At 48.2% G+C, this 12,474-nt stretch overlaps 1 pseudogene; it reads right to left on the bottom strand.

Moving 5' to 3' along the window:
• Positions 1-310: 310 nt before the first annotated feature.
• On the bottom strand, positions 311-8,515 carry LOC147980676 (uncharacterized; annotated as a pseudogene).
• Positions 8,516-12,474: the final 3,959 nt, after the last annotated feature.

Raw genomic sequence — 12,474 nt, 5'->3', positions numbered from 1 at the left:
ATGCGTGATGCGGGTTCCTGTCATGGTAAAGCATCAGTAAACCGGCTATTGATAAGATATTATGAATTGGAAAAACTTCATATGAAGACTCACCAAATACAACAAAGGCCATGGCATTAATCTGTTGTTTTAAGCCGGTCAGTTCTTCAACCACCGGATTCAGGGCTGCTTCTACGTCTTCGGCCTTCTTTGTTAAACCGACCTTCTTTGTCTCCCAGTCTGCATGCTCTTTGTTAAAGGTTTCTTTCAGTTTCTCCATGGTTGCTAAGGCATTCGTCAGTTCTTCCTTGGCCTTAGAAGCCTCTGCTTGCTAAGATTTAATGTTCTCCTGAAGGTCAGCGATTTGAGCGTCCTTCTTACTCAGCTCGGCCTACAAAGGGCAAGAAAAAACATCAATGAGATATGTATATTTGAAGTACCGAGCGTATAACAAGTTATGCACTTTGTACTTGGGGGCTAATGCCTATTGGCTCTATCATCAGAAAATTTTGCAAGTCCCAAGTACAATACACGCATTATCCTTGACACTTGGGGGCTAATGTACATCTGTTCAAAGTTGAAGCGTTGATTAAAGACCCGGTTTACCTTGGGAAGATAAACCGGCCCTTGGGGGCTACACAGATGAAAACTACAGGAATACAACGATCAAATACCGGTTTATTTCAAAGGATCACCTGCCATATGGAGGATAAGCATGCAAGGGTTGAGATATTACAAAGTCCCGATTTATGATTGCTATCATAAACCGGCCCTTGGGGGCTACTAGAGTTGGTATTTACAATTGGACTTAAGAAAGGAAAAGTTATGTCCATACCTCATAGAGCTCCTTCATTAGATTCACCAAACCGGCTTCATAGTCACGGTTTGAGTGTAGACGGTTTAGGAAGCCAGAGTGGAGTTCTTGAGCACTGAAGTGGGCATAGCTTGATAAATCGGTGCTCCACTTGCCTTTCTCCATGGCAGCACGTTCTTCTTTGGCACTATGTTTTGCCAATGCAACAGGTTGGCCAGGAGAGGTGTGGCTAATACCGGTAATGATAACCTCATCTTCTTTGTCTCCAGCAGCCTTTTCTGGAGTTGATGGAATGTCAGTAGTTATCACTGGACTAGAAGGTCTATCATCAGTCCGGATTGGATTCGCCGGTTCATCATATGGCACAGCAGTATCAACTTCTACTTGTTCATCAGCATTATGATATTGAGGGGGTGGTTCATCAAATATGGCTTCAGTACTTGGACCCTCCGGTCCTGCAGTTTTTTCCGGTTCAATAACCACATGGTCTTCAGGCGGATTATTCACCCAAGCCTTTTTACTGGGTCTGGCCTTGGCGCTAAACAAAGTAATATACAAAGGTTAGTATAGCATATAAAGTGTGAAACATCAAAAGATTGGGTTGAAATACTTACCCAGCCACAGTTTTGAGAGGAGGGAGTTGGGTTGTTGTTGACTCGCCAGAGGATGAAGGAGGTGTCACCTGATAATTCGAATCGGACAGATTAAGAGGTTGTCGGAAATAGCCTGCCTTGGGATAAGAAGTGTCAGAAGTGGGTGAGACCTCAGATCGGCGTTTTTGAACCGGGGTGTCCGGTAAACCGGTCGAAGTAACCTTTTGGCTGTTGTGTCGGGTTGTGCAGCAAGCCTCGTGTTGCTGCTTCTTCAAAATAAATGTTGGATCCAAGTGAGCAAGAGGGTGAGAAAAGCTTACTTTCCGGACTGCTTGACGGATTTTTTGTGTTGGCAGAGGATCTAAACCGGAGGAAAGGATAATTACCTCTGCATCGTCAGCTTGGCTGCCCTCAACGTCCTCCTGATAAGTATCATTGTCAATGAGATGCATGAAAAGTGAACCAAGTGAATCAAGTTCTACCTCTGCGTCCGGTTCATCCGGGTCGTCATCCAGTTCTAAACTGATGCGTTCAGGTGCCTTCCTCTTTGTGGTTTTCTTGACGGCTTTCATTTTAGGACGAGAAGGCTTCACCGCTTTCTCTTGAGGTTTCTTTTTCCGGAAAGGATCATCACCCTGTTTAAGCATGAGTAGACGGTATTCAAAGATTGCACAGTCCAAGGATATCAAGTTTAAAGCGGCAGAATAATACTTACAGCAGGTGGTTTGTTTTGCGCGTAAAAGGGGTTTAATCAGGTTTGGTGACAGACAGCCTCTGATTCATTCAACATTTTCTTAACATATTCGGTGACTTCTTCATCTGTTAGCTGAATATTGATATGACGTTGGGAGTCTTGTACGTCACCAGTATACTCACACATTAAGCCGGAGCGGCGACTTAATGGCAATATGCTCCAGGATATCCAGCAACGGATGAAGTCCACGTCTGTTAAACCGTTGGCCAAGAAGGCTCTCAGCTTGGCGAGTTGAGGCGCGTACGAGGCCCGTTCCTGGGCACTTAGTCATTGTGGAAGTGGATGAGTATTGGCAAGCCGGTGGGCACGGTAACCCGGTAGTGGGTTCTCATCTTCAGGAGAGGTGTCTCTACAATAGAACCAAGTTTGATTCCACTCTTTGGGTGACTGTGCAGCTTGGCATGAGGAAACTCAACCTCTTTTCTTTTCTGAATAGAGACGCCGCCAAGTTCAGTATTGGGTCCATCTACGAACTCAGTGCGACGGTTTAGATGGAAGAAATCTCGGAACAACTCAACAGTTGGCTTTTCTTGTAGGTATGCTTCACAGAAAACTTGAAAGTTGCATATATTGGATACCGAGTTGGGTCCAAAATCTTGAGGATGGAGCTGAAAGCTAGCAAGAACATCTTGGAAAAACTTCGATCCGGGCGGTTTAAAGCCACGGCCTATGTGATCAACAAACACCACTACTTCAACCTGCTTAGGGGTGGGAGGATTTTCCGGCCCAGGAACTCGCCACCGGATCTCATTCTTCTTTGGTAAGGTGCCAATCTTGACCATTCCGTTGAGTTGCTCCTCAGTAACCCGGGAGGGGACCCAGTTGCAGGAATAAAACTTCTTGGCCATTGCAAGTGAAAGGCTGGGAGGAAAAATAATGCCGGTTTACGATTCAATAATGATGATGCATAAAGTACAACAAGGAAAAGGAATCCAAGTATGTGCAAATTGGTAAACCGACGACAGGGTATTTATGAATAATAAGGAATGAACAGAGGCAGAGGTATGTGCATACGGTTAAACTGGAGTATAAATAAATTGGCAGTTTAAAAGGGGACTAATGGTACCTGCCGGATTATCATACTTTAGAAAGTTAAACCACCTATATTGGTGTGAAGGGTACAGATCTGAAAAATACCTAAGTGCGGGAAACAGGTTTCACAGATTTATATGGTGATTTCAGATCTAAGGGGTGACAGAAAATGAGAATATATTCAATAACTAAGTTACAGATATTAGTTCATCAGGTTCGGATGAGTTTTCTTCTATATAAAGGGGATGATCAGGTTCAGATAAGAACTAAGTCGCACGAAGAGATAGCAGATCTAGTTAGTTTTTGATGCTACTGGGAAGAAAAGGGAAGAACACCACCGGAGCTGCGACGAACTCCGATGAACACGAAAACCCTAAAGTGGATCTATGAAGAAAAGGGGGAAAACTTACGGAAGCTGTTAAGGTAGCAGAGGTGTGCCGCGGAGGCCAAGGATGAGGCAGAGACGAAGCTTGACGGCGGCGGCGGCGTTTGGGCGCAGGGGCGTCGTGAGGAAGAAGAAGATGTTGGGGAACATAGTAATTTCAAAGAAAATCTTACGCACACGCAAGATCATGGTGATGCATAGCAACGAGAGGGGAGAGTGTTGTCCACGTACCCTCGTAGACCGAAAGCGGAAGCGTTATCACAACGCGGTTGATGTAGTCGTACGTCTTCATGATCCAACCGATCAAGTACCGAACGTACGGCAACTCCGAGTTCAGCACACGTTCAGCCCGATGACGTCCCTCGAACTCCGATCCAGCCGAGTGTTGAGGGAAAGTTTCGTCAGCATGACAGCGTGGTGACGATGTTGATGTTCTACCAACGCAGGGCTCGCCTAAGCACCGCTACAGTATTATCGAGGTGGACTATGGTGGAGGGGGGCACCTCACACGGCTAAGAGATCAATGATCAATTGTTGTGTCTCTAGGGTGCCCCCCTGCCCCTGTATATAAAGGAGCAAGGGGGGTTCGGCTGGCCATAGGAGGAGGCGCGCCGGAGGAGTCCTACTCCCACCGGGAGTAGGACTCCCCTCCTTTTTCCTAGTTGGATTAGGACTTGGGGGGGAGGAGGAGAGAGGGGAAAGGAAAGGGGGGGCGCCGCCCCCCTCCTTGTCCAATTCGGACTTGGGGGGGAGGGGCGCGCGGCTGCCCCTTGGCCGCCTCTCCTCTTCCTCCACTTGGGCCCATAAGGCCCTATAGCCTCCGGGGGGTTCTGGTAACCCCTCCGGTACTCTGGTAAAATCACTATTTCACCCAGAACACTTTCGATATCCAAACATAGGCTTCCAATATATCAATCTTCATGTCTCGACCATTTCGAGACTCCTCGTCATGTCCGTGATCACATCCGGGACTCCGAACTCCTTCGGTACATCAAAACACATAAACTCATAATATAACCGTCATCGAACTTTAAGCATGCGGACCCTACGGGTTCGAGAACTATGTAGACATGACCGAGACACGTCTCCGGTCAATAACCAATAGAGGAACTTGGATGCTCATATTGGCTCCTACATATTCTACGAAGATCTTTATCGGTCAAACCGCATAACAACATACGTTGTCCCCTTTGTCATTGGTATGTTACTTGCTCGAGATTCGATCGTCGGTATCTCAATACCTAGTTCAATCTCGTTACCGGCAAGTCTCTTTACTCGTTCCGTAATATATCATTCTGCAACTAACTCATTAGTTGCAATGCTTGCAAGGCTTTAAGTGATGTGCATTACCAAGTGGGCCCAGAGATACCTCTCCGACAATCAGAGTGACAAATCCTAATCTCGAAACATGCCAACCCAACAAGTACCTTCGGAGACACCTGTAGAGGACCTTTATAATCACCTAGTTACGCTGTGATGTTTGGTGGCACACAAAGTGTTCCTCTGGTAAACGGGAGTTGCATAATCTCATAGTCATAGGAACATGTATAAGTCATGAAGAAAGCAATAGCAACAAACTAAACGATCAAGTCCTAAGCTAATGGAATGGGTCAAGTCAATCACATCATTCTCCTAATGATGTGATCCCGTTAATCAAATGACAACTCATGTCTATGGTTAGGAAACATAACCATCTTTGATCAACGAGCTAGTCAAGTAGAGGCATACTAGTGACACTCTGTTTGTCTATGTATTCACACATGTATTATGTTTCTGGTTAATACAATTCTAGCATGATTAATAAACATTTATCATGATATAAGGAAATAAATAATAACTTTATTATTGCCTCTAGGGCATATTTCCTTCAGAAGAGATGAAGAGGTAGCGGAGGAAACGGAAAAGGGGGGTCTCAGCCCTATTTATAAGGCGAACAGATAAACGACAGGTGCAAGAATCGAGGAGCTCAAAATGGATATTTAATAAAGTTGTCGCCTCGATGATCGGATACTCATTAATGAAGGGCGTCTTCGGCTTCAACGAATAGGTGACATCATGACAGTTTACTGCGGATCTGAAGGATGACATCACGGCGGTTTACAAGATCCATGCGAAGGTGCTAAGGCAAGAATTTTTCTAAGTGTTGAAGATTGACATGAACAAGTTCAAATCAATCTGGGGCCTAATGTTGGGGATATTACTACTGGATATAAACCGGCCAGGAGTAGCCGAGTTAACTCTATGAAGATTAGAAGCCCATGAAGACGTAAGGATGGTGGCGCTTTACGAAGGCCCAAGGCCCAAAGGTGGGTTAAGGCCTGTAGATATAAACCGACTTTCTCATGTAACTTGCATTGTAAGATAGGAAGGATAGAGACCGAGCCGGACACGTTTATGATTCGGCCTCGGGACTCTATAAACCGGGGGCGTCAACCTGTGTATATAAAGGGACGACCCGACAGCGGTTTAGGGACAACACACAACAACTCGAGATCCAGGCAAAGCGGATTCGCTCCCTGGTCATCGAAACCCCAGTAATTCCATCACAACTAGATGTAGGCTTTTACCTTCATCGAAGGGGCTGAACTAGTATAAAACTCTCATGTCCCTTGTCCAGTTTAACCCCTTTGAGCTAACCCATAGCGATGGCTCCATGACTAAGTCCTTTCACAAGGACATCTGCCATGACAAAACCACGACAAGAACATTGCATCGGATCCCCAGAAAAACTAATCTCAACCGGGTGTTTCCCCGCCAGAACGATGGCTGTGCATGGCTGCGCAACGGACGTTGACACGTCTACGTGAACAGGAGTTGCATGGTTTCCATCAACAATCATTGGCCCGGGATTCACCTCCCGCTCCTCGATCTCCACCCATGTCTCCTTGTCGTGTCTCTACTCATCGGTCTCCTCCCTGTCTCCTTGTCGTGGCCCCGCATCTCAGATTCCCCGCGTGGTGGCCCCTGCAAGGCATCTGGGCCCGCCCTTGTCTGGCTATCGCTTGTCTCCTCCTGGTGTGAGTGGGAAATTGTTGGGGCCCGCGGCATCGGGATGATCCCCGCCTGGGAGGCGGGGCCCGCCCTTAACGACTCCATGGCCTGTCCCGCCGAATCAGGCCTCCGCGCACTCGCTAGGGGTCCCACCATATCATCACACGAAGGTACGGACACACTCGCCCTCTGTAGGATGGAGACAGGGGCAGTGTGAGCCCGGGCCTCCTGCTCTGCCTGACCCACCTCCAGGCCCGCCCCAACGCCTTCCATGGGCACAGGCTGCTCAATCATAGGCGCCTCAACTTGCACACCAATTCTCTCCTCGCCCTGCCGCGGCTGCCCGTTGGTGGCAATCATTGCCCGCTCACTAATTGGCGCCCTCCAGTTTGAACCTTCCACTCTGGTATCCACCGATGGAACAGCTGCCGTGGTCAAACGCTCAAAAGCTGACTGCCTGACAGAGAGCCTATCCTGGACTGCCTGACCCTGCCCGGCTGACGTGACACGCGAACGAACCTCCATGGGCGGCAAACCCCATGCCGCACCTGCCGGCGGCAAAGCCACTGAACCCCGCCTCCTCGAGGGGCCAGCGCCGGCTCCGCCGCGGTGATCACGGACGCCAAACTGCCATCCTGGACGACTGGAAGCTCCACCCCAACCACGATTGCCATTGCTGCCTGCGCTCGGCAAACCACTCTGTCCGCTCTCCGATGACACCTCCACTCTCCAGGGCGGCTCCACGAACTCACTGAAATCTGTAACCTCGTTGAGGTGGATCAGAACTTTGTATTGCAACAATGTGGGCTCGAACAACGACGCCACCAAGCCTGGCTCCGGCACCGCCAGCCAACGCATTGACGGGATGTCGTTCGGGTTTGCCGTCCACGCAGTGAGCTTGAATGCAGAGAGATCCCTCCTAGAGCTTGTCTCCGGCATAACCGTGTCTACCAGGCATGATGAACCAAGCAAGTCCTCTGCTATCTCCCTCTCCCAGGCATGTGGTGGAATTCCCTCTAGCACCAGCGAGACCCTTGTGCTGAGCATGGAGTGCACGGCCTACGCCTGGCGATTCCACTACCTGAAGAGCAGTCGGTGTCCGTGGTGCTCAAGTGACGGGCTGGCGCTAACTCTGTTGCGGAGCTCTGCGCTAGCAAAGACGACGAGGAAGTCCTCTGGCCGGAAACGATGAACCGAGACCCACTGAGGCTGGATGTCAAGCTTCTCCTGTAGCGCTTGCAGAACAAACTCCGGTTGCAGGTCATGCCGCGCGCCGCCCATGTAGGCCACCATGGCGAAGAGGAGCCATTGTTCCAGCTCCGCCATGGACCTGCCACGCCGCACGACGCACACGCCCGCGGACTTGAACTCCTCAGCCGAGGCACCCGGCAGCGGCGCGCAAGGCGGTGGAAGGCGCGGCCACTCCGGCGCATCCCGCAGACCAGCCGACGGCGGCGGCGGCGGGGGAGGGGTCAGCGACCTGGCGAGCTCAGCCCGCCCCCTCAGGGTGTCCTGCTCCCTGCGAGCCACCTTCGCCAATGCTTGCGCCGGAGCTCGTCCTCCGACGAGGGACTCCGAGGGCGCTTGCACTCCTTGGACGGGTGCCCCTCCATGCCGCATCTGAAGTAGACGATGTCATTCATGCAGTCATTTTTGAAATGCCCCTCCTTTAGGCAGCGGAAACACTTGCCGTCCATGTCCGGCGAGACCTCCCGTCTCACCGGATCCCGGGCCCTAGGAGGGGGAGCGGCCTCGCGCCTCTCCAGACGCCTCCGCCACATCTCTCTCCGGGAAGGCCATGGGAGGATGAAAGGCTCCACAGGTCGGGACTCGCCATCCGCGGTCACGGTCGCCGCCCCCGAGGAGTCCGCCTCCGCTGAGCTCCCCGAAAGCCCGAGGCCGGAGATGACGGGCCTCTCCGCGCGCCCGGGGAACGCCGATGAGATGGACTGCGGGCTGGACGCCATCGAGCGGGAGTGGCCGCCGGGGCTGGAGTGGCCGTCGGCGGGGAAGGGGGTGGACACCGGCACCGGAGCGGCGCACGGCGGGGAGGGAGCGGGGGAGCGAGGGAGCAAGGGGGGAATTGTTGCATGGAAGAGTCAATCCATGGTAGGTGCACATCAACGGGATTTTGAAGGCTTGCTCTTTCTGTGCAATTGTGCACTTGCCCAACGGGATATGATTGTAATTTATCAAATTAATTTTTCATTGTGACCAATAAAATAGAGCGCATGCATGATTAGTGGCACAGGACGACTTTTTTCCTAAGAAAGGGCAAAGTCTTGAACAAATAATTGTTTGATGCAAAACCGAAATAGTCAATACACAGTTACACACTAACAATGCACACTTCTGGAAATTATACCACACTCTGTACCGTGGTGGTGTAACCGGAGCCAAAGTTCATCAAGTTGAATGTAGATGCGTCATATTATCCCGATGAAGGCATTGGAGCAGCTGCTGCTATTTTGAGAGATGCAAAAGGAACTTTTTTGGCGGCCGAATGTAAGTTTATTCCAATTACAGCAAACGTGGTTATCACTGAAGCTCTAGCCATCAGAGATTTTTTTTCGAAAAGGAGGGACTCCCCGGCCTCTGCATCAGAACGATGCATACGGCCATCTAATTAAACCAAATAAGTTCCAACAAGGTCTCAAAGTCTCCTACTGAAAAGTGAAAAAAGCTCACACAGAGCCAAAATGGGCTAGAAATAGAAACTAGCCATATAAAAGACGCCACAACCGGCTGGCTGAAAAAAAAGATAGGTAAACTAATTGCCTATCCTATTACATGATCGCCATCCAAACCGGTTAAAGATATCCTGAGCTACCATCTCCCAACGGATAGTCCAGTAACCAAACGCTCCCTGGTCTCCGTCGGAGTGAGTAGCGACCACGAACGGATGAACATCATGGCTCTGAAAATAACCTGCAAAAAATGAATATGTGTTGTCCTGTTAAAAAGAAAATCATTTCTGCAATTCCAGAGCGCCCACACCAAGGCACAGACTCCTACACGAATATGTCTCGCTAACTCGGGCTCTACCCCGTTAAGCCACGTTCCAAATAACATGTTGACTGAACTCAGTGGAGTAATATTAAAGGCAATATGGATCGTCCTCCATAAAACTTTAGCTAGCGGGCAATCAAGAAAAAGGTGTTTAATCATCTCATCCCGATCACAGAAGCTACACCTAGTAGATCTTATCCAATTACGCTTTGTCAAGTTGTCCTTGGTTAAAATAACTTGTTTATGGAGAAACCACATAAACACTTTGATTTTCAAAGGGACTTTGACAGCCCAAACATGTTTGGAACTAGGGATCGAGCTTGAATTGATAGCATCAACATACATTGATTTAACAGTAAAAACTCCAGACCTAGTAAGCTTCCAGCGTAATTCATTTGGTTGTTGGGAAAGCTGAATGTCCATCAGTCTCCTTACTAGATGCAGCCATTCTTCCCAACGATTACCCACTAATGCCCTTCTGAACTGAATATTAAGGGGGGATCGATTCTAATACCGTGGCAACAAAAGTCTCACGTCTTTGAACTATGCGATACAAAGACGGGTATTGGATTGCTAAGGGTGCCTCTCCGAGCCAAGTATCCTCCCAGAATCGCGTACTGGCACCGTCACCAACAATAAACTTTGTCCTATTAAACAAGGAAAGCTTTACTTTCATAAGCCCTTTCCAAAAGGGTGAATCAGTCGGTCTTACTGTCACCTGAGACAGAGTTTTGGTTTGAAGATACTTGCTACGGAGGATTTGCGCCCAAGTGGCGTCAGTCCCACATGATAACTTCCACAACCACTTGCTGAGAAGACATATGTTCTTAACTTTAAGATTCTCAATACCAAGACCCCCTTGGTCTTTCGGTCTACAGATGATATCCCATTTGGCTAACCAGTATTTTCTTTTTACCTCATCACCCTGCCAGAAGAAACGCGATCGATAGAAATCCAGTCTTTTCCTAACTCCAACTGGGACTTCGAAGAACGACAAAAGAAACATAAGCATACTCGTGAGAACCAAATTTATCAGAATTAAACGGCCTCCGTACGACATGAGCTTGCCCTTCCAGCAACTCAGTTTCTTTTCAAATCGATCCTCGATTCACTTCCACTCTGTGTTTGTCAGCTTACGATGGTGGGTTGGTATTCCTAAGTAGGTGAAAGGCAAAGCCCCCAAATCACACCCGAACAGTTGCCTATAAGCCTCTTGTTCATCGTTGGCTCTACCAAAGCAGAACAACTCGCTTTTGTGAAAGTTAATTTTTAACCCGGTCAATTGTTCAAATAAGCATAACACTAGCTTCATATTTCTTGCTTTTTCCAAGTCATGCTCCATAAAGATGATTGTATCATCAGCGTATTGGAGGATGGACACACCTCCATAAACTAGATGAGGTACCAGGCCACCCACTTGACCAGCCTGCTTGGCCCTTCCTATTAGAATTGCCAACATATCCACTACAATGTTGAACAAGATAGGGGACATCGGATCCCCTTGTCGCAGGCCCTTTTGTGTCTGGAAATAATGACCGATCTCATCATTGACTTTGATTCCAACACTCCCTTTTTGCGTATATGACTCTACCTGGCGTCGCCAGATTTCATCAAAGCCTTTCATACGCAATGCATGTTGTAGGAATGGTCATTTTACTTTATCATACGCTTTCTCAAAATCCACCTTAAAGATGACTCCATCCAACTTTTTCGAGTGGATTTCATGGAGCGTTTCATGCAGGACCACCACCCCTTCTAGGATGTTTCTGTCCGGCATGAAAGCAGTTTGGGAATGCTGCACCATAGAATGTGCAATCTGTGTGAGCCGATTGGTCCCAACCTTGGTGAAAATTTTGAAACTAACATTGAGAAGGCAGATCGGCCTAAACTGCTCGATTCTCATAGCATCCATTTTCTTAGGAACCAGTGTTATTGTTCCAAAATTTAAGTGAAATAACTGAAGCCGTCCAGAGAAAAGATCGTGAAACATTGGAAGTAAATCCCCCTTAATAATGTGCCAACATCTCTTGTAAAACTCCACCGGGAATCCATCAGGCCCGGGAGCCTTATTGTTTTTCATCTGCGCTATAGCATCAAACACCTCCTTCTCCGAGAATGGGGCAACCAGAATATCATTATCACGAGCAGTTAGTTGAGGCACATCCTCAATCCTGGACTCATCGAGGGATACACAACTATCCTCCGGAGGTCCAAATAACTGTTTATAATATTCGGTGATATAAAGTTTCAGGTTGTCCTGCCCTACAATCGTTCCTTCATCTTGCTCAAGCTGAAAGATTCTCTTCTTTCTGTGCTTGCCATTAGCAATCAAGTGAAAGAATTGAGTGTTTGCATCCCCCTGGACCACTCTGCGGACCTTAGCCCGCAATGCCCACTTCAATTCTTCTTCGCGGAGAAGTTCTTTCAACCTCATCTCCGCATCGAGCTTAATCTGGAGCTCTGCAGATTGCAAAATCATGGACTCGGCTTTTATATCTAGGGACTGAATCAGAGAAAGGAGCCTTTCCTTTTCAACTTTATAAACCCCACTAAGGTGATTAGCTCATCCCCGTAGGAAACTTCTCAAATGCCTAATCTTGTTCTGCCAACGCTGGACAGAGGTCGTGCCTCCTGCATCTTTAGCTAGGGATGAAAACTGCGCAGAAACGGACGGAACTGGGTGCTACCATATTTGTTTTCATATTTTTTTGTTGAAGCGAAAACGAATACAGAAACCCCGAAAACGAATACAAAAACAAATACTACCGGAAACAGACACTGGGCGAATACAGAGTGGACACGGAAACAAAACGGTTTGCTGACCAGAACTTAAAACACCCTTGAATAATAGAGAAATATAGATGAAAAACAAACAAATTATGGAATTGTTAACATGTCTACAAAATAATATGGTTGT

The sequence above is a fragment of the Triticum urartu genome, chromosome 3A (genome assembly GCF_056163025.1).
Source record: "Triticum urartu cultivar PI428250 chromosome 3A, HENAU_Tu73, whole genome shotgun sequence".
NCBI classification, from domain to species: domain Eukaryota; kingdom Viridiplantae; phylum Streptophyta; class Magnoliopsida; order Poales; family Poaceae; genus Triticum; species Triticum urartu.
Note: the sequence above shows the minus strand (reverse complement) of the source record. Positions and strands in the feature narration are given on the sequence as shown.